At 42.2% G+C, this 25,693-nt stretch overlaps 2 protein-coding genes across 2 annotated transcripts in view; one reads left to right on the forward strand and one right to left on the reverse strand.

The window, feature by feature from the left end:
* Nucleotides 1-13,943, reverse strand: part of Hyls1 (Hyls1 centriolar and ciliogenesis associated) — a 166,847-nt gene extending 152,904 nt beyond the window's left edge. Inside the window, exon 1 of the mRNA XM_067153875.2 lies at nucleotides 13,812-13,943. The gene's annotated coding sequence lies outside the window, so the exon portion shown is untranslated. The remainder of the gene's footprint in view (nucleotides 1-13,811) is intronic.
* Nucleotides 1-25,693, forward strand: part of RNaseX25 (Ribonuclease X25) — a 221,402-nt gene that overhangs the window by 70,726 nt on the left and 124,983 nt on the right. The gene's annotated exons all lie outside the window — the stretch shown is intronic.

Consider the following 25,693-nt stretch of genomic DNA (forward strand, 5'->3'; position numbering starts at 1 on the left):
TAGAGGAAAGCCTAGAATATAAAGAAATTGCACTAGCAGCATTTCTAGATATAGAAGGAGCCTTCAGCAATACAGCCTATGACTCTATGATCAAAGCATTGGAAAAGAGCAAGGTGAGTAAAACCGTCGTCAAATGGATTAAATCCATGTTAGACGGAAGGAAGATAAAAGCAACCCTGTTTGATGAAATGCTGGCGGTTAGGGCCACCCGAAGCGGTGCTCAGGGAGGAGTTCTTTCTCCTCTGTTGTGGAACCTCGTGGTGAACAAACTCATAGCTATGCTCAACGAACAAGGTTTTTACACACAAGGATGCACAGATGACCTAGTGATTGTGGTACGAGGTAAGGTGATGAGTGTTATCCAGAACCTCATGCAAAGATAACTTAACCTTGTGGAGAACTGGTGTAGGGAAGAACAACTATCAGTCAACCCGTCCCTTTTAACAAGAAGGAGAAAATCAGAGGGAAAAAGATCACTGAAGCTCTTTGGGCAAGATATATATAAGGAAGAACAGGCACTGCATCTAGATGTAGTGTTGATAAAAATCTAACCTGAAATCCACATATAGAAAGGAACATAACCCGGGCGAAGAACTTGCTGTATGCATGTAAAAGAGCCGTCGGGAAGACATGGGGTGTAGGACCATCAATGGTAATGTGGTTATATGCAATGATCATTAGACCGTCGATGGCCTATGCTGCAATCATCTGGTGGCTGTCCGACTCGTTGGCTGAACGGTCAGCGTACTGGCCTTCGGTTCAGAGGGTCCCGGGTTCGATTCCCGGCCGGGTTGGGGATTTTAACCTTAATTGGTTAATTCCAATGGCACGGGGGCTGGGTGTATGTGTTGTCTTCATCATCATTTCATCTTCGTCACGACGCACAGGTCGCTTACGGGTGTCAAATAGAAAGACCTGCACCTGCCGAGCCAAACCCTTCCTGGGATATCCCGGCACTAAAAGCCATACGACAATTGATTCATCTGGTGGCAGAAAGTAAGCCAAGGAAAAGTCAGCAGTAGATTGAATAGCCTACAGAGAATGGCATGCATAGCCATAACTGGGGCTATGAGAACTACGCCAACTGAAGCCTTGAATCCTTTACTAGACCTCCCATCACTATGTAATTTCATAAAAGGACAGGCTTAGAATGAGTTCATATAGATTGGCACAATTAGACTGCTGGAATTCACAAAGACCCAATCTAGGACACTGTAAAATTGACGGAGTAATAACAAAGGAAATTTTACACATGCCTTCTGATCATATGATACCAAAGTACAACTTTGAAAAACCATTTGAGACCGAGATAATAAAAAAAGAAGACTGGGATATCAACAAATGGAATACTGAAAAAGAAGATATAGTGTGGTGGACTGATGACTCAAAGACTGGGGATGGCACAGGACGAGGGATCAACGGGGGAAGACCTGAGAGATCAATCCAGATGAGCCAGGGCAGACACACTACAGTCTTTCAAGCTGAAGTGATAGCTATCACAACATGACTTGAAGAAAATCTGAAAATGAACCATAGGAATAAGAACATTTTCATTTTTACGGACAGCCAAGTGGCCACTAAGGCACTAGAGTCAGTCCGGATAATATCCAGAATTGTCTGGTATTGCCATTCACTTCTCCTGAAGCTCTCAAAGTACAACATTGTCAAAATGATATGGGTACCAGGGCAGGCAGGTATAGAAGGAAATGAAAAGGCAGATAAACTGGCCACGAAAGGGGCAGAAACACATTTTGTAGGCCCAGAACCTATATGTGGGATTTTGTATTGATAAGCCTGACACTACATAGGAAAATGGGTACAAAAGAAACAAATGGAGAACTGGAAAAATACTCCAGGATGCAGGCTTACAAAGGAACTGATAAAACGACCAAACAAGAGGCATACTAAAGAACTGTTGAAAGTCAGCAGAGAAAATATAAGATGGGTAGTAGGACTGTTGACAGGACACCAACATAGAATTGGAGTAATAAGAGACAATATATGTAGGAAATGCAATGAAGCAGAGGAATCAGCTGAGCACATACTTTTCGAATGTGAGGTGCTGGGTAGAATCAGACTCTCCACTCTAGGACTCTCAGGTGAAGAGAGAGAAAAGATCCAAGAAAACCCAATGTGAAGGTAGCAAAAGATCTTAGAGGTCGATGCTAATATTAGGAACTAATACGTAGAGGCAACATGAAAACAAAAGATGATATTACAAATGAACTGTATTGTTTACTCGAACAGTGACATAAATATATACAAAAATAAATAAAACCTATCAAATTAGTCACTATATGCTCTGCTCTTGGAACTTATGTCCTTATTTACATCTAAAATGTTTCTTTGTGTCTAAACTTACATTTACTTTGTCATTTAGTAAAAACATTTTAAAATAGAATAATTTTCAATTCATAAAATGAACAACACTAACCAAGCTAGCCGCCACATGTTGAATTTGAAATATTCTCCGCTCAGGTCTTAAAAAGAAACATTATATTTAAATTTCTAATATGTAATTCAATTACCTTATTTAATCCAATAATTGTTGATTAACTTACTGCTATATTTCTGAAACACATCATACAAATCAGAAACTCCTCTCAATCCCGTCCGACCATGCTAGCCATTTTAACGGTCAAATTCCTTTAAAATTCCTTTAAAATATATATAAAATATAAAAAATATACAACCAACAACAATAGAACCACCTTCAGAAACAAGCTACACACATTTAAGGGTTTCCTAGAGCCAGAAACAGCGACCAAGAAGAAACAACAATGGACGGCTGAAAGAAAAGAAGCAGCAAGCAGGAGGATGAAGGAGTACTGGCGCCAAAGAAAGTTTAAATCATGAGGAGTTATTTACGTGGTCCACAGCTGGCCAAAATCGATAGAAGAAGAAGATACAACCAACAAACCAAATTATAGAGATATTTTCTACGAAAAGGAAATCAATCTATCTATCTATAGTGACTAATTTAATAGGTTTTTATTCATTTTGTGATTTGAAATTTTCTATTTTAAAGTTTGTAATAAATGACATAGTAAGTGGGCAAAAGTTGAAACACAAAGAAATATTTTAACAGTTTCAAGATTTATATACAGTATAATTGTTCTGTTGATAACTATATTTTTTACAAATGTATCAAGTCTAAAGGTTTAGTTTTGATGTTTTGGCACCGCTGAAGAAGACAGTAGTTAGCTCTCGAAACATGTACGATAATTAAGTATAATAAAATATGTAAAGTCTTCTATAGAAATTCAATATAAGTCAATACGGACAGAATTAACCAACATGGTTAAAATAATCAATTCCCAGTAATCATTCTCGCTACTTTCATGTCCGTTACTTCTAACTTATGAATAAGATATCCTGAGTCCTCGGAGCTTTTGCTCCCGTAAAGCAAAGTCGATCTGAAAACAGACCGATGTAAAGACAGTTTCGTCCGGGAGCTGACTTCCTTCTTACAGAATACTGTGAGCTCACTGCATTAGCTTTACGACACCTTGATTCAATCTCACTTACTATATTACCATCCCGGGAGAACACACATCCTAAATACCTAAAATTATATAACCTGTTCTAGCTTTGTATCACCAATCTGACATTCAATTCTGTTGAATTTTAAAAATAACAACCCTTTGCTGAGTACGGCAAAATATTATTTAACAATAAAATGGATGAAAGCACAATGGATAATTGAATTTTGTAAGAAAAAATTTCCTTTTATTTAACATAGAAAGCACTGTTTGCTGGATCTTTCTCTCAATACATCTCATGCTGTTTCTTAACACTAAGTTCTTCTTCTCTCTTCAACTCATTCACACTACAGCAGACCTGTAAATGAACAAATGAGACTGAACGTGCATGTGGTCTGTTTGAATGCTTACCAGGATTTATTCCTTTCTTTGCTAAGGATTATTTTATGGTTTGGACACATCACTGTGAAGTTATAATAGGTCGAATGGGGACACCGACCTTGTGAATCTTGGGAAGTGATCTCGCTGGCCTCAGGAATTTTGGCAGAGATTCACTTAGACCACTTAGAAAATAATGCTATAACCAAACATTTAACCTTCAGTAATATTTATTTCTGGGCCAGATTTGTGGACGATACCTTCGTAATTCTAGATGAATGGTCCACAGATGCAAAAGCTACTCTTGACAATCTTAACAGTTTAGATCAGAATATAAAGTTTACCTTAGAATCCGAGAATAATAATCGTTTGAATTTTTTGGACCTAACGATTACTCGTTCACTTTCTTCTTTTTCACATAATATCTATAGAAAACCTACTCAGACAGGTTTTCAGCAATGGGGCAGCATATGAAAGATTTTCAACATAATTTTACTAGCATTGATCAGGATCTCACAGTTTTACAGGTTATTAATAAATGTACTTTGCTTGACATCACTGAGAGCTGTTTTATTCACCTGTATCAATACTTCAATGCTGGTTTGAATCTGAATGATATTTCTGAGAAACCAAGATTATTGTTCGATTTTTTGATAGCGTTTTTCAGACTCAGAAAAGCTTCCAATAACAAATCAGTTTTTCATAGCATACCAGACAACTTTCTGTTTGATGCCTATAGAACCTTATTTGGCTATGGAATATTTTCCCTGCCCCCTGTGATTATAAACTAAGATTAAACCAATCTGCATATTTCTGATATGTCAAGGCTACAATCATCTTCCAACGATTAAAACAACGGGATGCACTTGGTACTAGACTTTTTTTATATCCTTGCTCACCAAGCTGCTCTCTTGTAAATATGTATATAAACTGTAAATTCTCAACTGTTCAATTGGATAACGTAAATTTACTGTACAGTTACCAACCATTGACAGTAATTTTTGTTACAAACATTGACGCCGAGCACTATACCCTTTCCCCCTGACTGTTATACAGTAAATAATTTTATAAACTTTATAATTTCCTATGAGTGCGTCAATTATTCTTCAGAGCACCACTGCTGAACTCTGCTATAATTACCCAGTAATTTTAAGCATTGGTGCCGACTTCTTATTCTTTAAACTTATATTGTTTAACCATCACAATTGTACAAGAGTTTCTCGTACTTAATTTTCCCATTGTAATGTGTATTAATTTGCGCATGTTAAATACTAATCAAGTACCTGATTTTTGCCTTGAGGAAGTAATTTGACTGATGATGCCCTCAATGAAGGGCGAAACATGTCTCAAGTGGAATTAATAATAAATTACTAAATGTAAAATTTATATGTATTGAGTAGGTGACAAAATAAACCATTTAGCAACCTAGTGGCTTAACGTCGCACCGACACAGATAGGTCTTATGGCAACGATGGGATAGGAAAGGCCTAGGAGTTGGAAGGAAGCAGCTGTTGCCTTAATTAAGGTACAGGCCTGCATTTGCCTGATGAGAAATGGGAAACCATGAAAAACCATCTTCAGGGCTGCTGACAGTGGGTTTGAACCCACTATCTCCCGGATGCAAGCTCACAGCCGCGCACCCCACTTGGTCACTGTGTTTTGTTCTTGACATTTCTCCCAGTGCTGACCAATTGGAAAAGCCCATAGGTGCATACTTTCTCACCTTTCATATTCTGATTTCTATAGAGGAAAACACTGCAGAGCAGAAGTGTTTCGTCTATGAGCACTGCTAACAGACATACTGTATTCGTCAAATACTTCACAAATTGGGTTTCCATGGCCAGACAGCTGCACAGTATGGAGTGAAAAATTACGTTTCATTATCTGGCAATCTCACGGATGGGTCGGAGGATCCCATTAGAACACCGCATTTCTGATTATGTACTAGCAATTCTGAAGGTTTGTGGAAGAGTCGTCATGGTATGAGGATATTTCTCATCGTATCAACTAGACCCTCTAGTTTCTTTTCAGGGAGCACCAAAGGCCAGTGTATATAAAACAATTCCAGACAATTCTGGACAACATACATTAAAGCAACAGTTCAGGATATAAGTGTTGGAAGAGCTGGACTGCCCAGAGCCACTGACTGTGGGCACAATCTGATGGCAACATACTAAAACCTGATGGACAACTTACCGAAGAAGTGTGGATCAAATTGTTATCTCTCCAGAAATGTTTGGGAGTAAAGAATATCACAAATAACAACTCTCATTAAAGAATATGTCAGCTATACTACAGTCATGAGAGAAGCACTAGCAAAGAATAATGATGACCCTCTAAAGTCGTGAGGGAACAACAACCAGTCCAGGTCCTACCCTAACCAGTACAGACCAGTGATGTTGTACAGGTCCTACCCTAACCAGTACAGACCAGTGGTCATGTCCAGGTCCTACCCTAACCAATGGCCTTGCCCAGGTCCTACCCTAACCAGTACAGACCAGTGATGTTGTCCAGGTCCTACCCTAACCAGTACAGACCAGTGATGTTGTCCAGGTCCTACCCTAACCAGTACAGACCAGTGATGTTGTCCAGGTCCTACCCTAACCAGTACAGACCAGTGGTCATGTCCAGGTCCTACCCTAACCAGTACAGACCAGTGATGTTGTCCAGGTCCTACCCTAACCAGTACAGACCAGTGATGTTGTCCATGTCCTACCCTAACCAGTACAGACCAGTGGTGATGTCCAGGTCCTACCCTAACCAGTACAGACCAGTGATGTTGTCCAGGTCCTACCCTAACCAGTACAGACCAGTGATGTTGTCCATGTCCTACCCTAACCAGTACAGACCAGTGATGTTGTCCAGATCCTACCCTAACCAGTACAGACCAGTGGTCATGTCCAGGTCCTACCCTAACCAGTACAGACCAGTGATGTTGTCCAGGTCCTACCCTAACCAGTACAGACCAGTGGTCATGTCCAGGTCCTACCCTAACCAGTACAGACCAGTGATGTTGTCCAGGTCCTACCCTAACCAGTACAGACCAGTGGTCATGTCCAGGTCCTACCCTAACCAGTACAGACCAGTGGTCTTGTCCAGGTCCTACCCTAACCAGTACAGACCAGTGGTCATGTCCAGGTCCTACCCTAACCAGTACAGACCAGTGATGTTGTCCAGGTCCTACCCTAACCAGTACAGACCAGTGGTCATGTCCAGGTCCTACCCTAACCAGTACAGACCAGTGGTGATGTCCAGGTCCAACCTAACCAGTACAGACCAGTGATGTAGTGCAGGTCCTACCCTAACCAGTACAGACCAGTGGTCATGTCCAGGTCCTACCCTAACCAGTACAGACCAGTGATGTTGTCCAGGTCCTACCCTAACCAGTACAGACCAGTGATGTTGTCCAGGTCCTACCCTAACCAGTACAGACCAGTGGTCATGTCCAGGTCCTACCCTAACCAGTACAGACCAGTGGTGATGTCCAGGTCCTACCCTAACCAGTACAGACCAGTGATGTTGTCCAGGTCCTACCCTAACCAGTACAGACCAGTGATGTTGTCCAGGTCCTACCCTAACCAGTACAGACCAGTGGTCATGTCCAGGTCCTACCCTAACCAGTACAGACCAGTGGTCATGTCCAGGTCCTACCCTAACCTGTACAGACCAGTGGTCATGTCCAGGTCCTACCCTAACCAGTACAGACCAGTGGTCATGCCCAGGTCCTACCCTAACCAGTACAGACCAGTGGTCATGTCCAGGTCCTACCCTAACCAGTACAGACCAGTGATGTTGTCCAGGTCCTACCCTAACCAGTACAGACCAGTGATGTTGTCCAGGTCCTACCCTAACCAGTACACACCAGTGGTCTTGTCCAGGTCCTACCCTAACCAGTACAGACCAGTGATGTTGTCCAGGTCCTACCCTAACCAGTACAGACCAGTGATGTTGCCCAGATCCTACCCTAACCAGTACACACCAGTGATGTTGTCCAGGTCCTACCCTAACCAGTACACACCAGTGATGTTGTCCAGGTCCTACCCTAACCAGTACACACCAGTGATGTTGTCCAGGTCCTACCCTAACCAGTACACACCAGTGATGTTGTCCATGTCCTACCCTAACCAGTACACACCAATGATGTTGTCCAGGTCCTACCCTAACCAGTACACACCAGTGATGTTGTCCAGGTCCTACCCTAACCAGTACAGACCACTGACGTTGTCCAGGTCCTACCCTAACCAGTACAGACCAGTGATGTTGTCCAGGTCCTACCCTAACCAGTACAAACCAGTGATGTTGTCCAGGTCCTACCCTAACCAGTACACACCAGTGATGTTGTCCAGGTCCTACCCTAACCAGTACAGACCAGTGGTCTTGTCCAGGTCCTACCCTAACCAGTACAGACCAGTGGTCATGCCCAGGTCCTACCCTAACCAATGGCCTTGTCCAGGTCCTACCCTCACCAGTACAGACCAATGGCCTTGTCCAGGACCCACCCTCACCAGTACAGACCAGTGGTCTTATCCAGGTCCTACCCTAACCAGTACAGACCAGTGGTCATGTCCAGATCCTACCCTAACCAGTACAGACCAGTGGTCATGTCCAGGTCCCACCCTAACCAGTACACACCAGTGGTCTTGTCCAGGTCCTACCCTAACCAGTACAGTCCAGTGGTCTTGTCTAGGTCCTACCCTAAACAGTACAGACCAATGGCCTTGTCCAGGTCCTACCCTAACAAGTACACACCACTAGTCTTGTCCAGGTCCTACCCTAACAAGTTCACACCACTAGTCTTGTCCAGGTCCTACTCTAAGGCCCTCTGCACACGGAGCTACTCATTAGAAACGTGACTGGTTTGTAACCGGGGTCACAAACTGGTTAGTAACTGAATAGTGACTCGGCTCCACACACAAAGCTACTGCATGGTGACGGATTCTTCCTGAATAGCCATTGTAAAGTTTGTTGCAGGCTCGCTAGATCACTTCTTAACTTTGCTAGAATGTCAAACACTGACTCAAGTGATGAAGAAGACATGATTGTGTTTCATTATTTCAGGGGAAAAAATAGAAGAAGGTATTGTTTTCACCCATATCTTGAAAATAACATCCACTGCAGATCATTCATTGCAGTAAAGGAGTTCGAACAAACGGATGCTAAATTTATTTCTTTTTATCGTATGACAAACACAGTTATATGGACTTGGTGCAGCTTATTGGGCCTGCCATTCGACAGCGAAATACAAATATGAGGGAATGTGTGAGTTCTGAGGAAAGGTATGAAAGGTAAGAAAAGTGAACTTTTTTGCTATTTGCTTTACGTCGCACCGACACAGATAGGTCTTATGGCGACGGTGGGAGAGGGAAGGGCTAGAAGTGGGAGGGAAGCGTCCGTGGCTTTAATTAAGTTACAGCCCCAGCATTTGCCTGGTGTGAAAATGGGAAACCGGAAAACCATTTTCAGAGCTGCTGACAATGGGGTTCGAACCTACTGTCTCCCGAATACTGGATACCGGCCGCACTTAAGCGACTGCTGCTATCGAGATAAAAATTTCATTGTTCCGTATTTAAATAATGAATTAAACACCATCCGTAACATCGCTAAATTCAATGGCTATAACAACTCCTTCATAAACCGTATCATCAACAAATTCAAACACCGTCCTAAAACTACTTTATCTAACGACAAAACCAAACCCACTGCATTTTCCACTTTCACTTTCACTCAAGAAGCTTATAAAATAACTAATGTTCTTAAAAAACATAACATGAAAATTTCCTTTAGAACTAATAAGAGAAATTTTGATATATTACACAACTCTAAATCACTAAATAAATCTAATGCTTTTTCAAAATCTGGAGTATACAGATTCAAATGTAACAACTGCAGCTCCTCGTACATCGGTCAAACTGGCCGCAACTTCAACATCAGATACTCCGAATATATCAACGCTATTAAATACAACAGATTCTCCGCCATAGGACAACACATACATGACTCCAAGCACAATTTCACCAATATTGAAAAAGACATGAAAATACTTAAAATCATTAACAAAGGCCCCCTCTTAAACACTACTGAAAATTGTTTCATTCACCTTGACCAATACTTCAACCCCAATTTCAACTTAAACGACATTTCTGAAAAACCCAACATCCTATTTGACTTCCTAATTCTTCTTCTCAAAAATTCTAAATTTCAAAACCTGAATTCAATTTTCCATGCCTTACAAAGTTCCTACCCACATTTTTTACCTCCAGTAACCCACCCTCCTAACCCACGGTCCCTAAACTACCCCTCCTTCATCCCTATCTTATCCTTTATCACCACCTTTTAACTTTAAACCCTTTTAATCTTTTCTTAACCACTAATTTTCTTTCTTTATTAACTTATCCTTTTTTTCTTTTCACCTCTAAAAAAAAAAAAACAGCTACATTGCCACCTTCATTTTGGGCCCTCATTTTCCAATTTAACCTCATGCTTTGCGTCCGCCAACTTTGACTACTTCAATCACGACCTGAATTTTTTTTATATTCAAGAAATAGTGCCCTGGGCATACACGTTTTCATTTGTTTACGGTATTGCACTTTTTACCATTTTTTCTATTCACTATTGTTTTTTTAAGTCAACTGTTCTAAAAATCTTCAAGAACATAATTACGTATTCAATTATATTGAATCGTATTATAATTATATATATATATATATATATAGGTACATTTTCGTGAACTAAGCAAATACTTGTTCATTAATCTATCCTTCAATCTCCGTCAGCGTACGAAACTACAGCCCTTGACGTTGTAAACACCGCGCCGATCTTCTGGAGCTTGCAAGTTACTTCGGTTGAGCTGCTCGTCTTCGGCTTCTTCATGACTTTAGATCTTCATATTTGGATTGTGTTGTGACTTTGTGCCTGACGGTGTATGCAGTCTGGCTCAATTAACTGTTCTCTGCTTTTCGTGAACATTGTGAGACAGTGCCAAACATTGCGTGTGCCGTGCTGATGCTCGCAAGATTACGCATTACTTCTTTTAACTGACTTACATTCCACTTCGTCTGAATTTTACAGTGCCTACCCCCCTCATTTTTATATCGCCTCTTCAACTGATATTGTGTGGACTTGACCGTTAACTTCTTTCTTACTTATGCATTGTTTTTCGAGTTATAATCGGCTGATGATGACCCAGACTGGGGTCGAAACCGGTACCATTTCCACTTTTAATTAAATAAGAATGTAATCTCTACATCTCTTATTTACTTGTATTGAATAGGTTGAACTACTATATTTATTATTTCAATTTAACTTCGCAGCTATCGAGCTCGAAAAGTGATCTTTATTTTCACAAAAACCGGGCGAGTTGGCCGTGCGCGTAGAGGCGCGCGGCTGTGAGCTTGCATCCGGGAGATAGTAGGTTTGAATCCCACTATCGGCAGCCCTGAAAATGGTTTTCGTGGTTTCCCATTTTCACACCAGGCAAATGCTGGGACTGTACCTTAATTAAGGCCACGGCCGCTTCCTTCCAACTCCTAGGCCTTTCCTATCCCATCGTCGCCAAAAGACCTCTCTGTGTCGGTGCGACGTAAAGCCCCTAGCAAAATTTCACAAAAAAATTAAAAAGCTTAGAAAATAAATCCATGCTTTCTCCGTAATGTCCTTTCTTGCGTAATCCTTCAGCGTACAATTGTACGGGGTGTTTTTTTATTTCTCCCACTAACTTTATGTTGAAAACTTGTTTGCTCGCCATCATAAAAAGGCACTTGATCACTGGGAACTGAGAAACTAAACTTGCTGGTGACTGGCTCCGCAAGTCACCTGGAACTGATTACAAACTAGTTACTAACTGATTACTAACTGGTAGCGCCGTGTGTGGCTTTCTGTTGAAATACACAGGAAGTGACACTCAAGTCATCGGCCGGAAACTTCAGTTACCAATCAATTACTAATGAGTAGCTCCGTGTGTAGATGGCCTAACCAGTACACACCTGTGGTCTTGTCCAGGTCCTACCGTAACCAATACAGACCAGTGGTCATGTCCAGGTCCTACCCTAACCAGTACAGACCAGTGGTCATGTCCAGGTCCTACCCTAACCAGTACAGACCAATGGTCTTATCCAGGTCCTACCCTAACCAGTGCAGACCAGTGGGCTTGTCCAGGTCCTACCCTAACCAATACAGACCAGTGGTCTTGTCCAGGTTCTACCCTAACCAGTACAGACCAGTGGTCTTGTCCAGGTCCTACCCTAACCAGTACAGACCAGTGGTCATGTCCAGGCCTTTCCCTAACCAGTACAGACCAGTGGTCATGTCCAGCCCTTTCCCTAACCAGTAAAGTCCAATGGAGTTTTCACAGGAAGGTAGGGGCCTAACAGATCCCCTTTGCTTGTCCCCATATGACTTTCTTCCCAGCTCCATTGAATGGCCTTAGCTCTAAGTACAGAGGTTGGCAGCCTTGTCCAGTGCTTGACTACATCGCTTGCGAGATGTAAACAAAGGACAGCCGTTCCACGTGTATGTGTATACCGCGGAAGTATTGATAATTCATACTAGCACTGAAGTGCAGGAAACGCTTCCCATTTCTATTAGCTTCCATATCATTCCCCCATTTACCAATCACCCTTTCATATCCCTCAGTCCCATTTCCTACTTTCACATTGAAATCACCCATTAACACTAAATTAATAAGTTAGTGTTTTGGTGATGGAAGAATCGGCCACTGACGATTCCACAACGTTGCCCAGGGTACGCCTGATTGTCTTTATAATCTTCATCTTCCGTGTACCCAGTGAATGTGCCATCTCGACAGTTGAATACTGGAAAAACAAACTGTAAATAGAGTAGTTGTAAATATATTGTAGTAATTTCGGACTCGGATAAATAAATAAATAAATAAATAAATAAATAAATAAACTGTTAACACATCCAGATGCATCCTCTTAGCTGACTCAGCCAGTTCTACTTTCTTTTATAAGCCCCATTAATATTGATAGCCCCCCATTGAATTCTTTTTTGTTCCCCAAGTTGTCCCTCGCCTGTCAAATGGAAGTGGGAATGCGTTACACCTGGAGGGGTCCAGGCGCTTAGAACGGAGCACAAGGAGGGCCATGACACAGAATATGTCCGAGGTAACATGGACCACTTACTAGGCCACTCAGCCGTTGCCCATGGTTCATGAACAGGACATTACTACAGTACCTAACCCACGCCATGAACCATGATAATAAGGAAACCAGAAGTTATTTTCTTAATGACAACTTGACTTGGACTCGTGCCAGAAATGAATTTCTAATTATGTTACGGGCTGTGTAAACGACACAAAGAAGTGATTAAGCGAAATGAAAAAGAAGGAAAAGTCGTAAATTGGCAGGGACAACAAAAGTACGGTACTGGTACCGAATACATCCAAACACACGGAGATGTTTAGATCCAAAATTCACATATAATGGTAAGTTGTCCAATTGTACCGGTAATATCAATTAATGAATTCACCATAGATGTGTAAGCATGAATCTAAATAAATTAATTAATTAATTAATAAATCAGTCCATCCATCAATCAATCAATTGCCTCTGATCAGAATTGAAGGCAGTGGCCCAGGTGACAGATTCGTTATCAGTTGTTTACCTAATTTTGCAGAAGTTGGAGACAACCGAAGAAAACCACCGACCGGAATAATTTGGAGCAAGAAATCCACAGCAAGAGAATGAAGTAGGCTACTGTTGCGTGGGCAACAAGAGATTTGTTATAGATACAACTGCGGCGAAAGTACCCTCCTCCCCTACAATCATCAGCGGATGAAAATGTTCGATAAACACTTCAGTTAAAAGGTAGGAATATAAAATTTAACTCGTATGTTGTTGGTTGCTACATTAATAACTCTGCGTGTAAATAAATAATTAATTGCACCTTTACGAGCGCAATACACGGCTAGAAACAAATCAAAGTCGTACTTACAAACAGCACGGCACGCAGCTGAGACTTCAGTTCGTACAACACTCGAACAGAATCGAACCAAAGAATATGCCCAACAGGCCTACATATCCACAGTGATGCAATACCATAGAACACCTCAAAGTGTACAGGAACACTTCCGGTGCGGTGGTTTACTACTGGCAACAGCTGCATCCCAGACTGCCGAAGACTCCCCTCCCTCACACTAACCCCGCCTTGCCTTAGCAACATGATGTAGATAGCAAATGTTTCCGAGCGGGCTTCATTACAAATGTAATTTACATTTTTCTCCGCACATTTTCTAATAATATAGTTACGTAGAAAAATCTGTCTAAGTTAACCTTGCGACGAGGGACTTCCCCATAGTGACGCAGTTGCCATGCCCGAGAAATGAGTCATCTTCGAGGTCAAGTCAATACTAGGAGGCAGAGGTTTGTAAGCGAGGGGAGAAGAGATGGCTGTGATACAGGACAGAGGTGTGACGGTCCAGAAATAATGTGTCACTGCTCCAGCTGCTCCACTGGAGCAGTGACACAGTGACAAACCGGTCCAACCACAGATGGAGCTGAGGAGCATGGCTCCGCGGTGACGCGCTGCCGGTCCAGTGACAGCGGATACTAGCACAAATGGAGCTGAGGAACATAGCATAGTAGGCTTACGTAGTCAGCGGACGCACGGTTTGCTCTGTTCTTCGATTATGTCATGATCACACCTCTTTTATCTGATTCGATAATGGCACACTGGTGGTAATATATAAGTAATAATAATAACAACGTAAACGTTTCCACCTTTTCAATACTAAAATTACGGCTGACCCCTAGATGGGTCGAAACTAGTACCGTGTAATTTATAATTTTATGAATATATTTTAGTATTGAAAAGGTGGAAACGTTTAAGTTGTTATTATTATTACTTATATATTATTCTCAGTTCAATACGGACCAAAAACATGAAATTCATAACCATTAACACTGGTGGTAGTTTGAAAGTATCGAAAATATTTTTTTATCTTCAATTAATAAATACATACAGAATGTTATTTGTTTTACGTCCCAATAAGTACATTTACGGTTTTCGGAGACGCCGAGGTACCGATATTTTGTTCTGCAGGAGTTCTTTAACTTGCCAGTAAATCTACTAATAATAATGTTATTTACTTTACGTCCCACTAACTACTATTACGATTTTCGGAGACGCCGAGATGCCGAAATTTAGTCCTGCATGAGTTCCTTTACGTGCCTCTTAATCTACCGATACGGGGCTGACGTATTTGAACCAAACCAAACATCTTTGACCTCAAACCAACAAATTCCTCAATGATTTCTCCACTATATTCATCCTTCATGTTTCCTAAAACTTTTTTCTTTACGCGAGGCATCTGATAAATGTCATTTTCAAGATAGTCGCTTGTGTCAAAATGATTGATCATAGTTTTTATATCTTTGTATACATCTTCAGTTCTTATGTTGTAAAAGAGGGAATCCGTATCTCCATAGCATACTTCAATATTATCGCCGTATTTCGGTTTCATGACGTCGTAATGAAAGTCATACATGAGTGTCTTGGAAATATCCAAGATGCTCATTCCTTCTCGACGTATTTGAGCACCTTCAAATACCATCCAACTGAGCCAGGATGATCGAACCTGCCAGCACTGTACCGACCGAGCACCTTCAAATACCATCCAACTGAGCCAGGATGATCGAACCTGCCAGCACTGTACCGACCAAGCTACTCCGCCCGGAAAAATTTTATTTCAAGAAGAAAATTACAATAGACTTTCTGGAAAAAATAACTATTAGGCCTACAAGTAATCCGATTACTTTTACCCAGTTATTTACAACTAGGAAAATAATATTATTTTGTGTGCAATTCTTCCCTAAGATTCTGACATGTGAATCACCTATAATGTTGTTTAGAAATCGCCGATGGTCATTTTGAAATATCTGACGTTTTAAAAAGTATTCAGTGTTGTGAATTTAAAATGTTCATTGATCATATTCGCCAGATTAAATTATTAGTTATAGTGTTAAAAGTGACGTTTAACTATACAGTATTTTAACTATGTTAAGAAAAACAGACATAATAATAATCACAATATTATTATTATTATTATTATTATTATTATTATTATTATTATTATTATTATTAGAAATGTTTTAATGCTGAAGTAGATTACTGTGGATTTCTTTCGTTCACATGAAATATTGAACACCATACCGCTATGTCTCCGTCCTGTTCTTGTCACAACCTCCCTAACGGTACGGGACGACAACGGCTGTGTCACTGGACCGTTTGCGAATAGCAGTAACAACACTTCCCGGTACAGCAAACTGCGAGTCGCAGCGCTACATTGTCACGCTCGCAGTGGACCGGTAGCAGCAAACTGCGAGTCGCAGCGCTACATTGTCACAGTCGCAATGGACCGGTAGCAGCAAACTGCGAGTCGCAGCGCTACACTGTCACAGTAGCAGTGGACTGGTAGCAGCAAACTGCGAGTCGCAGCGCAGGACTTTCACAGTAGCAGTGGACCGGTAGCAGCAAACTGCGAGTCGCAGCACTACATTGTCACAGTCGCAGTGGACCGGTAGCAGCAAACTGCGAGTCGCAGCGCAGGACTGTCACAGTAGCAGTGGACCGGTAGCAGCAAACTGCGAGTCGCAGCGCAGGACTGTCGCAGTAGCAGTGGACCGGTAGCAGCAAACTGCGAGTCGCAGCGCAGGACTGTCACAGTAGCAGTGGACCGGTAGCAGCAAACTGCGAGTCGCAGCGCTACATTGTCACAGTAGCAGTGGACCGGTAGCAGCAAACTGCGAGTCGCAGCGCAGGACTGTCACAGTCGCAGTGGACCGGTAGCAGCAAACTGCGAGTCGCAGCGCAGGACTGTCACAGTAGCAGTGGACCGGTAGCAGCAAACTGCGAGTCGCAGCGCTACATTGTCACAGTAGCAGTGGACCGGTAGCAGCAAACTGCGAGTCGCAGCGCAGGACTGTCGCAGTAGCAGTGGACCGGTAGCAGCAAACTGCGAGTCGCAACGCTACATTGTCACAGTCGCAGTGGACCGGTAGCAGCAAACTGCGAGTCGCAGCGCTACATTGTCACAGTCGCAGTGGACCGGTAGCAGCAAACTGCTAGTCGCAGCGCAGGACTGTCACAGTAGCAGTGGACCGGTAGCAGCAAACTGCGAGTCGCAGCGCAGGACTGTCACAGTAGCAGTGGACCGGTAGCAGCAAACTGCGAGTCGCAGCGCAGGACTGTCACTGTAGCAGTGGACCGGTAGCAGCAAACTGCGAGTCGCAGCGCTACATTGTCACAGTCGCAGTGGACCGGTAGCAGCAAACTCCGAGTCGCAGCGCAGGACTGGCACAGTAGCAGTGGACCGGTAGCAGCAAACTGCGAGTCGCAGCGCTACATTGTCACAGTCGCAGTGGACCGGTAGCAGCAAACTGCGAGTCGCAGCGCTACATTGTCACAGTAGCAGTGGACCGGTAGCAGCAAACTGCGAGTCGCAGCGCAGGACTGTCACAGCAGCAAACTGCGAGTCGCAGCGCAGGACTCTCACAATTAGGTCACAGTAGCAGACTGCAGTGGACCGGTAGCAGCAAACTGCGAGTCGCAGCGCTACATTGTCACAGTAGCAGTGGACCGGTAGCAGCAAATTGCGAGTCGCAACGCTACACTGTCACGGTAGCAGACAGCAGTGGACCGGTAGCAGCCAACTGCGAGTCGCAGCGCTACATTGTCACAGTAGCAGTGGACCGGTAGCAGCAAACTGCGAGTCGCAACGCTACACTGTCACAGTAGCAGTGGACCGGTAGCAGCAAACTGCGAGTCGCAGCGCTACACTGTCACGGTAGCAGACAGCAGTGGACCGGTAGGAGCCAACTGCGAGTCGCAGCGCTACATTGTCACAGTAGCAGTGGACCGGTAGCAGCAAACTGCGAGTCGCAACGCTACATTGTCACAGTAGCAGACAGCAGTGGACCGGTAGCAGCAAACTGCGAGTCGCAGCGCTACATTGTCACAGTAGCAGACAGCAGTGGACCGGTAGCAGCAAACTGCGAGTCGCAGCGCTACACTGTCACGGTAGCAGACAGCAGTGGACCGGTAGCAGCCAACTGCGAGTCGCAGCGCTACATTATCACAGTAGCAGTGGACCGGTAGCAGCAAACTGCGAGTCGCAACGCTACACTGTCACAGTAGCAGACAGCAGTGGACCGGTAGCAGCAAACTGCGAGTCGCATCGCAACACTGCCACAGTAGCAGTGGACCGGGAGAGAAGGGGATCCTGGAGCAGGTTGTCACTGTTCCATTCGGAGACTAGGTGACGCGTACCGGTACGCCAGTACCGACACACCTCTACGCTTGGCACTGGGCTGTGGAGAGGAGACTGGTGGCAGTTCGTGCGTTCGAGGTCTTAAGAATCTTCAGTCCTGCTCGGGTGAATCCGACCGCGACCAATCAGATCTCTTTGGACCTGGACAATTACAATTTCCATGGCAGTTTTCTGTTTCATGACGGCGATCAGACCTGAAGAGTGATATGCCTGATATCAATATCGTGCCGGTAGTGGCTCACCCGGTGTAGCGGTGCAGGTCTTTCCATTTGACTCCAAGGCTTTACGTCACCAGCGTCATATGCCCTCACTTCATGTTATCACGTAATCTAGTGATATACCGGTATACCACCACCTCTCGTACGCTGCCGGTCAACATTCTGATGGTGACCGACGGGTAACCACGCTGCCAGACCATTTAGGCTTCACGGCTTTAATCCTCAATCGGGCGCGCTCTTCCAACGAACACTCTCGGGCGCGCGCGGTCTTTTAGACCGCAGCGATTATTTTCATAATTTATTGTACGGCTTTGGAATCTAATAAAAATGTTGAAGTTTAATACTTTTGCATGTAAGTTTACGTTTATTTAGATAATATTTAAAACGTTATTACGTACTCAATGACCGCATTAGAAAATAAGAACTTCTTGAAAATTGAGTTGATTCACAAATAAATTTTGAAGGCTTAGAAAAATAACTTTCCGTTCTATTTTTTTTTTCTGGTTTGTAAAATGGAAGCTGTTTGAACCAGATATATATTTATCCTCTCCTTCATCCATTGTCACTGTAATATTTCTGGCATGATTAATCATAAATTAAAACACGGTTTTTTCAGAAATATTTGTATTTCAAATGAAATCTTCTAATTTTACAGCATAATAACCACCTTTGTGAAAAAATTGTATATGAGAGAATTATACATTATTTTACGTACGGTATATTTGAGTTCATATTCAAGTTGAGTTTTGCACTATTTTGTTTATGTGAACACACTGAAGAATTATTGTCATTGTTTTAACCAAATATTGGTATAGTCGACAATCTTTTGTACAATATCGTCTGGAAAAATAGCGCACATGTTTGAATTGGAGTTTCAATATTCCTGGCTAAACCTTTAGGCCCTGTAAGGCGTGTTACAATATTATGACCTGGTCCACGACCAGTCCTGGCGAATGTTGGGTGGGTACGCCATTCTGTCTTACCGTCCATGTCTGTCAAATTCACTTCAGAAACACCAGTACCGCATCCGTCATCACCAGATAGCTCACTATTTGTATCATGTCACTAACCTGAAGATTGTCAGTTTCACCTTCATCATCACTTTGTGGCTGCTGTCTGGAAGTATCTTCTGCTACCTCATCAACTTCTCCCAATAGGCATCCTACAGCTTTGTCTCTGTCTTTCAAAAATGCAGTTATTCTTTCACTTTTTTCCTTTTCAACACTCTCTGTCAATAATCGGATCCTTTCCTCTTCCGCAGGATCCATATTGAGATGTATATGCACACGAAACTAAACGAATCTAGTAAAACACAGCCGGCCGCGTACTGGTCACAATGACCGAGACTCAAGTTACACTAACGGGCGCATCAGTGTAAAAGACCGCAGACTGACTCGAACATCTACCTTCCTGTCTACAGGGCCTCTGAGGAGGGGCTACCCTATCAGGTGGCTAGATGATCCCTTGGGGGCGATAGTCTGGAGGAGGGGGGGCATAGCTGACCTTCAGACGGATTCCTTGACCAAAACTTTTAGAGGTCGGTCGTTTAGACCGCTACGCGCCCGATTAAGGGTTAACCATCAAGGCCTCCAGGCGGGAAGCAATGAATGAATGCAAGTTGAATGCGATGCACAACCGATCGACTGTTATATATGGTACGTACAAATCACTGCCTGCTCGATCTGCATCCGATGGCTGCTTATAAGTGGTACAAATTAAGCGGTAAAATCCGAAGCTGAAATTTAACCTCTATATTGTTATTAAACAGGCAATGCAGCACATACACAATTTGCTCTTTAGGTGTGAGTGAATAATTTATTCGTGTTTGTGACTCCAAGTGCTGAATTGATAATGTGTTCAGCTGATGTTTTGCTAATACGAAATGTCTCTTTGAATACAGAGTTGAAGGTTAGGTTAATCCGGTGCCTAAAACCGCGATCAGTCTCACTTCAATTTTTTCAGTAGGCTTACTGTCACTACTACTACTTCTGTTAGAGTTCGTTATACGCAAGAGAATTTGAATTACAAAACATTTACGAAAATGAATTTCCCAACATTAGAGGTTTGCTTATAAAGGACGTGGGCAGGGCTCAGTGACTTAGCCGGTTGAGGTGATGGCCTTCTGACCCCAAGTTGCCAGTTCCGATCCTGGCTCAGTCCGGTGGTATTTGAAGGTGCTCAAATAATAAGTCAGCCTCAAGTCGGCAGATTTGCTGGCACGAAAAAGAACTCATGCGGGACTAAATTTCGGCACCTCAGCGTCTCCGAAAACCGTAAAGGTAGTTAGTGGGGCCTAAAGCCAAGAACATTATTATTATTATTACTATTATAATCGTAATATTTATTTTTCTACCAGATCTACAGCGATGAAGCCTTATTGATCCTTTACGGAAGAAAAATAATAATGCCTAGCCTAGTCTGCTTAAGTTGCTGTACACATATCATAAAGCTCGTATAGTAAAAAGTAACTAACAACGAAAAAAAAAAGTTACTGGAAATGATAATAATCAATTGTCAATAAGTCACTGTTGTCTTTTCATATATAAACCAAACCTCAAAAAATCTCAATATTGCTGTTAAGAACAGGGATAAAACGAAAACTGATAGTATTTAAAATAATAATAATCAAATGTCAATGCTTCACTGATGTCTTTTCAGATATCAACGATCTCAATATTGCTATTGATAAAAAGGGATAAAACGAAAACTAATATAACTACTGCTGTAAGGTAATTCCATCTATTTGACAATATGGCAATACTAGTAATGGGAAACTAAAACTGGCAACATATAACTGGGCAGAGTACAATGCTGTGTCGGGCTGAATCAGCACTTAGGCCACAGAGTATATCGCTTCCGGCCGGGATCTCATTCAGCGCATTCTCTCTTGAACACTGACCTTTCTTATATTCTACTTATGTTGCACACCTGACTACGTGTTACCTCCACTGTAATGCCTGAGTGCCATTTACTACACCTTAAGATTCTCTACTGGTAATCACACTTCAGCATCTAGTATTTCACTATATTAGTTACCTTTAAAGCCCAAGCAATTCGTCAGCTAAGATGAAACCATATTAACTCGCATATCACTAGGCTACTAGAGCCCCAGCTCATATTCCAACCATCTCCATATATTCACTTTCTCCTTAGCACCTGTCCTAGTTACACACACTCTCTTCCTCATTCACTACACACTTCACCATCTGGTATCATGCCTCTTCAGACCCACTTGTCATTTAACCGCTCTTGTCATGGCTATGTATAACATGCACACACTCCACTATTCTCCAGAACGCAGCAATTTACTTCCAACTACAGATTACCTTTTTTACTTCTTGTCACTATGCCTTCGTCTTCTCTGTTCTTTTTGCCCCATATCTCTCTTAGGCTCAAACTTCTCCCTTTCACTAGGGCACCTCTTGCTTCTTCTTCCTGACTCCCAGTCGTATTTTCGCTTCGTTTGCGTGCTCTTGTTACATCCTGCGTTTCTACTCCCACAATCGCTTCCTGTTTGCTTCTTTCTTCTTTCCGACTGGCCTCCGTTCTGGACTCCTTCAATATTGCCCTGGTCTCCCTTATTTCCCTCCTCATCTCTGCTAATACCTCACTGTTCGCTACTTCGAATACTTCAGCTATCGCATCCATCCCTTTCTTTCTTTCTTGCTGCGAGCTTGGATCCGGTGCTTTATTGTCCTTGGTTCTTTCTTTACCTCCATGTCCGTCTTCGCCCACTTTACTGTCTCTGGTCTGTCTTACTTCCACACTTTTCCCCACTACCATTTCGTCTTTGCTGTCATTTTCCATCTCTCGTAATTTCTTCGCAGTCCACACTCTGGTCCATATACCGTTAGTCACAACTAATTTTTGACCCTTAATATAGGCTCTCAACCCTTGTAATTTAGCCCTGGCCAAATGTTTCTTCAGTGTGTTAATGTTCTTTACCCCTTCTCTGCCAATGTCTTCTTTGATCCAAATTTTTGTGCTACGTATGTTGTCTGCACCTTTTAACACTGCTTCCGCCATCAAGGTGGAAAACAGCTTCAGTTTTATCGGTCTGTCACCCCTTTTTTGCCTATCCTTTCCACATCATCAATGTCAACTTCGCTAAAGTTAATTCTCATCATTTTCTGGATAATCTCCACTACTTTGTATGTTGTCAGTACTTTATCTTCCGGTACTCCATATATAAATAGGTGTTTCTTCCTCCGTTCTCGGTTACAGTCTTCAATTTCCGATCGCAGCTTCACCACATCTCCTTCCATCTCCCTTATTCTTGTCTTGCGTGTTATAATCTCTCTCTCGTTGGATTCCACTTTGCTCATTATCTCGTCTGTTTTTCCCTGTATCCACCGTCGTATATGCTCAAATTCCTTCATTTGCTCCTCCATCATATTCTTAAGCTGCTCAAACGGGCATACTTCTTCCACCACTTCTTTCACCACTTTTTTTATGACCTCCACGTCTTCCCAGTTCATGTTGCCACTAGAAGTCGGGCCAGGGTTTACCTCTACACCTCCTATAGTTAGTAGTACCAATATCACCGCTGCCGCTAATATCATCTCGTCCATCATTCTTGCTTCCATTATACCTCCTTTATTTCTAGCTATCTCCTTTCCCTCTTTCCTCTGCCATCTCCCAATAGCTGCACGATATTGCTCCACTCCAATCATCTTCCTCTTCCCACTCGAATTACTATACCACACACCGTTCACATTCCACGCTGACTCTCCTGGCACCTCCACACAATACGTCCGTCCCCGAACGCTGACTAGGTTAGACTGTATTACTATTATGTCATATCTGTTTCATAATGCAATTATGCAGCCTACAATTTGACAAATTTGTGACCTTTTTTTACCTGCCCGATCAGAAGTTTTATGAAACTGACATTTGAAAAATCGTAAAATCCTGTTAGCTTTTATGAAACACAAAATAAGCAAACCTGTCTGACAATTTCCTGTCACCTGTAAAATTGTATCTTTTATAAAATAGTGCCCTGGTGTCAAACTGTGTGTATTTCAAATTTGAAAACAAGTATAAAACGGTGTATCATTGTATCATAAAATTTTGTGGTGTGCGTGAATGAACTTGACGGCATTGCTTTAAATTATTTGTGTACTGAATGTAGTTGCATGTTTAATAGCTCCTCAAAGAATTGGCCATAAATGTGTATAAGGAATATTATGATTAATGATTACTTGCAGCCACTGGTCATTATTAATGATACAGAAATACAGTTATTCCTCTGTACAGAACTTTGTCAGAGATTTCCCTCTCTTTTCACATCTTAACTGCGGTATCTATCGCATGTCACACCACAAAGCTTGCACACACAGTTGGGTCAAGGGTCGTGGAATTCTTTCACTCCGCATGTCCTATGGTGGAATTTGTGTACTGCTACCGTAGATGTCTAGTCAGAGCGCCATTTTCTCTTATCGCAGTTCACTTTGTCGATATAGCTGGATGTAGAAAACAGAGGCATTAGCTCAAGATAAACGGTTCCCTTGAAGTAGCATTTCCTGAACGTAAGAATCAAATGTGTGTACTGCGAGCCAAAGTGTAAGTGATGAAGGGAGTTGCAGCTCATATTGTGAAAAACCTCTATATGAACTGCTCTGGCTGTCTTGGCCCTATCTTGCAAATATTTTAATTATTTCCACTACACCAACCATGTTAACGATGGCAATGCTATGGTTCTGGAGTGATTGTATTGTTTATAAGTATTTTGATGGGCGTAGGATTGTATTTTTTTTTCTAGTTGTAGCCATATGTTTGTTTATGTACATCTATGTACTTATTGTGTTTCACATGTATCGAAAGAAAATGGCTCTTCCAGCAATGTTTTACTTGAGAAAATATTAGGTAAGGTTATGTTCCAAGTAAAATGCCCTATACACATAGGAACATGGTTCGCCAAACTTTTTTTCAAAGTTCACGAATCAAAATCGCTTGTGTATGTTGTCTCACGAACCATGTTCATAGTAAACATTGATTCCTGTCGAGTTGGTAAACTTGCTTCGTGAAGTGACCAGCGATGGTCTTCCTGTTCTGACTGGCTGATAGAGATGGGGAATCTGATTCATTTTGAAGAACCGATTCATTTGAATCGATTCACAAAAATGATTCGTTCATTTGATTCGTTCACTTGATTCGTTCATTCCATTAACACGTGACCGAAACTATGGACTCAGATGAACCATTCCGTTATGTTATTTATAACTGCTACTGCTTTACAAGTTACAAGAAGTGAAATGTAGTTAATCGCTAGTATTTTAACTAGAGTAATATCCTTTTTAGAGGTTACAGTCGAAAAATGCTACGCAACTGTCCGACTAATCCTTTCCAAACTTAAGAAACTACCATACGAAATTATACGACAATCGAATTTGAAATTTATAGTAGATATACGAACATTTTTGTGGCAATTCGAAAGTGGATATTGACAGCAGCTCACCATCAGTTCTTTAATATTTTTTTTTTTTTTACTGAAGAAATATTTTAAAAATATATAAAACCAAATGTAAACGTGATGACCTGACTGTGAAATAATCAACCGTGACAAAGCAACAGCTAAGTTACGGTTTTTTGAACTTCGATTATTCTTAACATTCCTTACAATTTTCATTATGTTCGTAAGCTATACTCACTACGTCACTAGCTAGCAACTTTAGGCAACTCTCTGTAGTAGGCAGTGAAATAATAGGAAACAAATCTGTACCCACATGGGTGTAATGTCATCCTCAAATGGATCATGGTCAAATTGACAAGATTAACGGTTCATAAACAGTAAATACCGGAAGACTATGCCGGGCTGAGCGGCTCAGACAGTAGAGGCGCTGGCCTTCTGACCCCAACTTGGCAGGTTCGATCCGGCTTAGTCCGGTGGAATTTGAAGGTTCTCAAATACATCAGCTTCGTGTCGATCGATTTACTGGCTCGTAAAGGAACTCCTGCGGGACAAAATTCCGGCACCTCGGCGTCGCCGAAAACCAAAAAAGTAGTTTGTGGGACGTAACGCCAATAACATTATTATTTAATAACGCCAATAACATTATTATTTAATAGCCAATAAGGCATTACGTCATCGACATAAAAGCATCTGACTGTCTTTAAAAGAATACAGTCTTCTTTACGTCGCACCGACACAGATAGGTCTTATGGCGACAATGGGATAGGAAAGGGCTATGAGTAGGAAGGAAGCAAGCAGGGCTGCCGACAGTGGAGTTAAAACTCACTATCTCCCGAGTGCAAGCTGACAGGTACGTGAACCAAACCGCGCAGCCGCTTTCTCGGTGATTTATCTGTTTTTAGTACGGTTGCCCCTTAAT

The sequence above is a fragment of the Anabrus simplex genome, chromosome 9 (genome assembly GCF_040414725.1).
Source record: "Anabrus simplex isolate iqAnaSimp1 chromosome 9, ASM4041472v1, whole genome shotgun sequence".
Classification (NCBI taxonomy): Eukaryota; Metazoa; Arthropoda; class Insecta; order Orthoptera; family Tettigoniidae; genus Anabrus; species Anabrus simplex.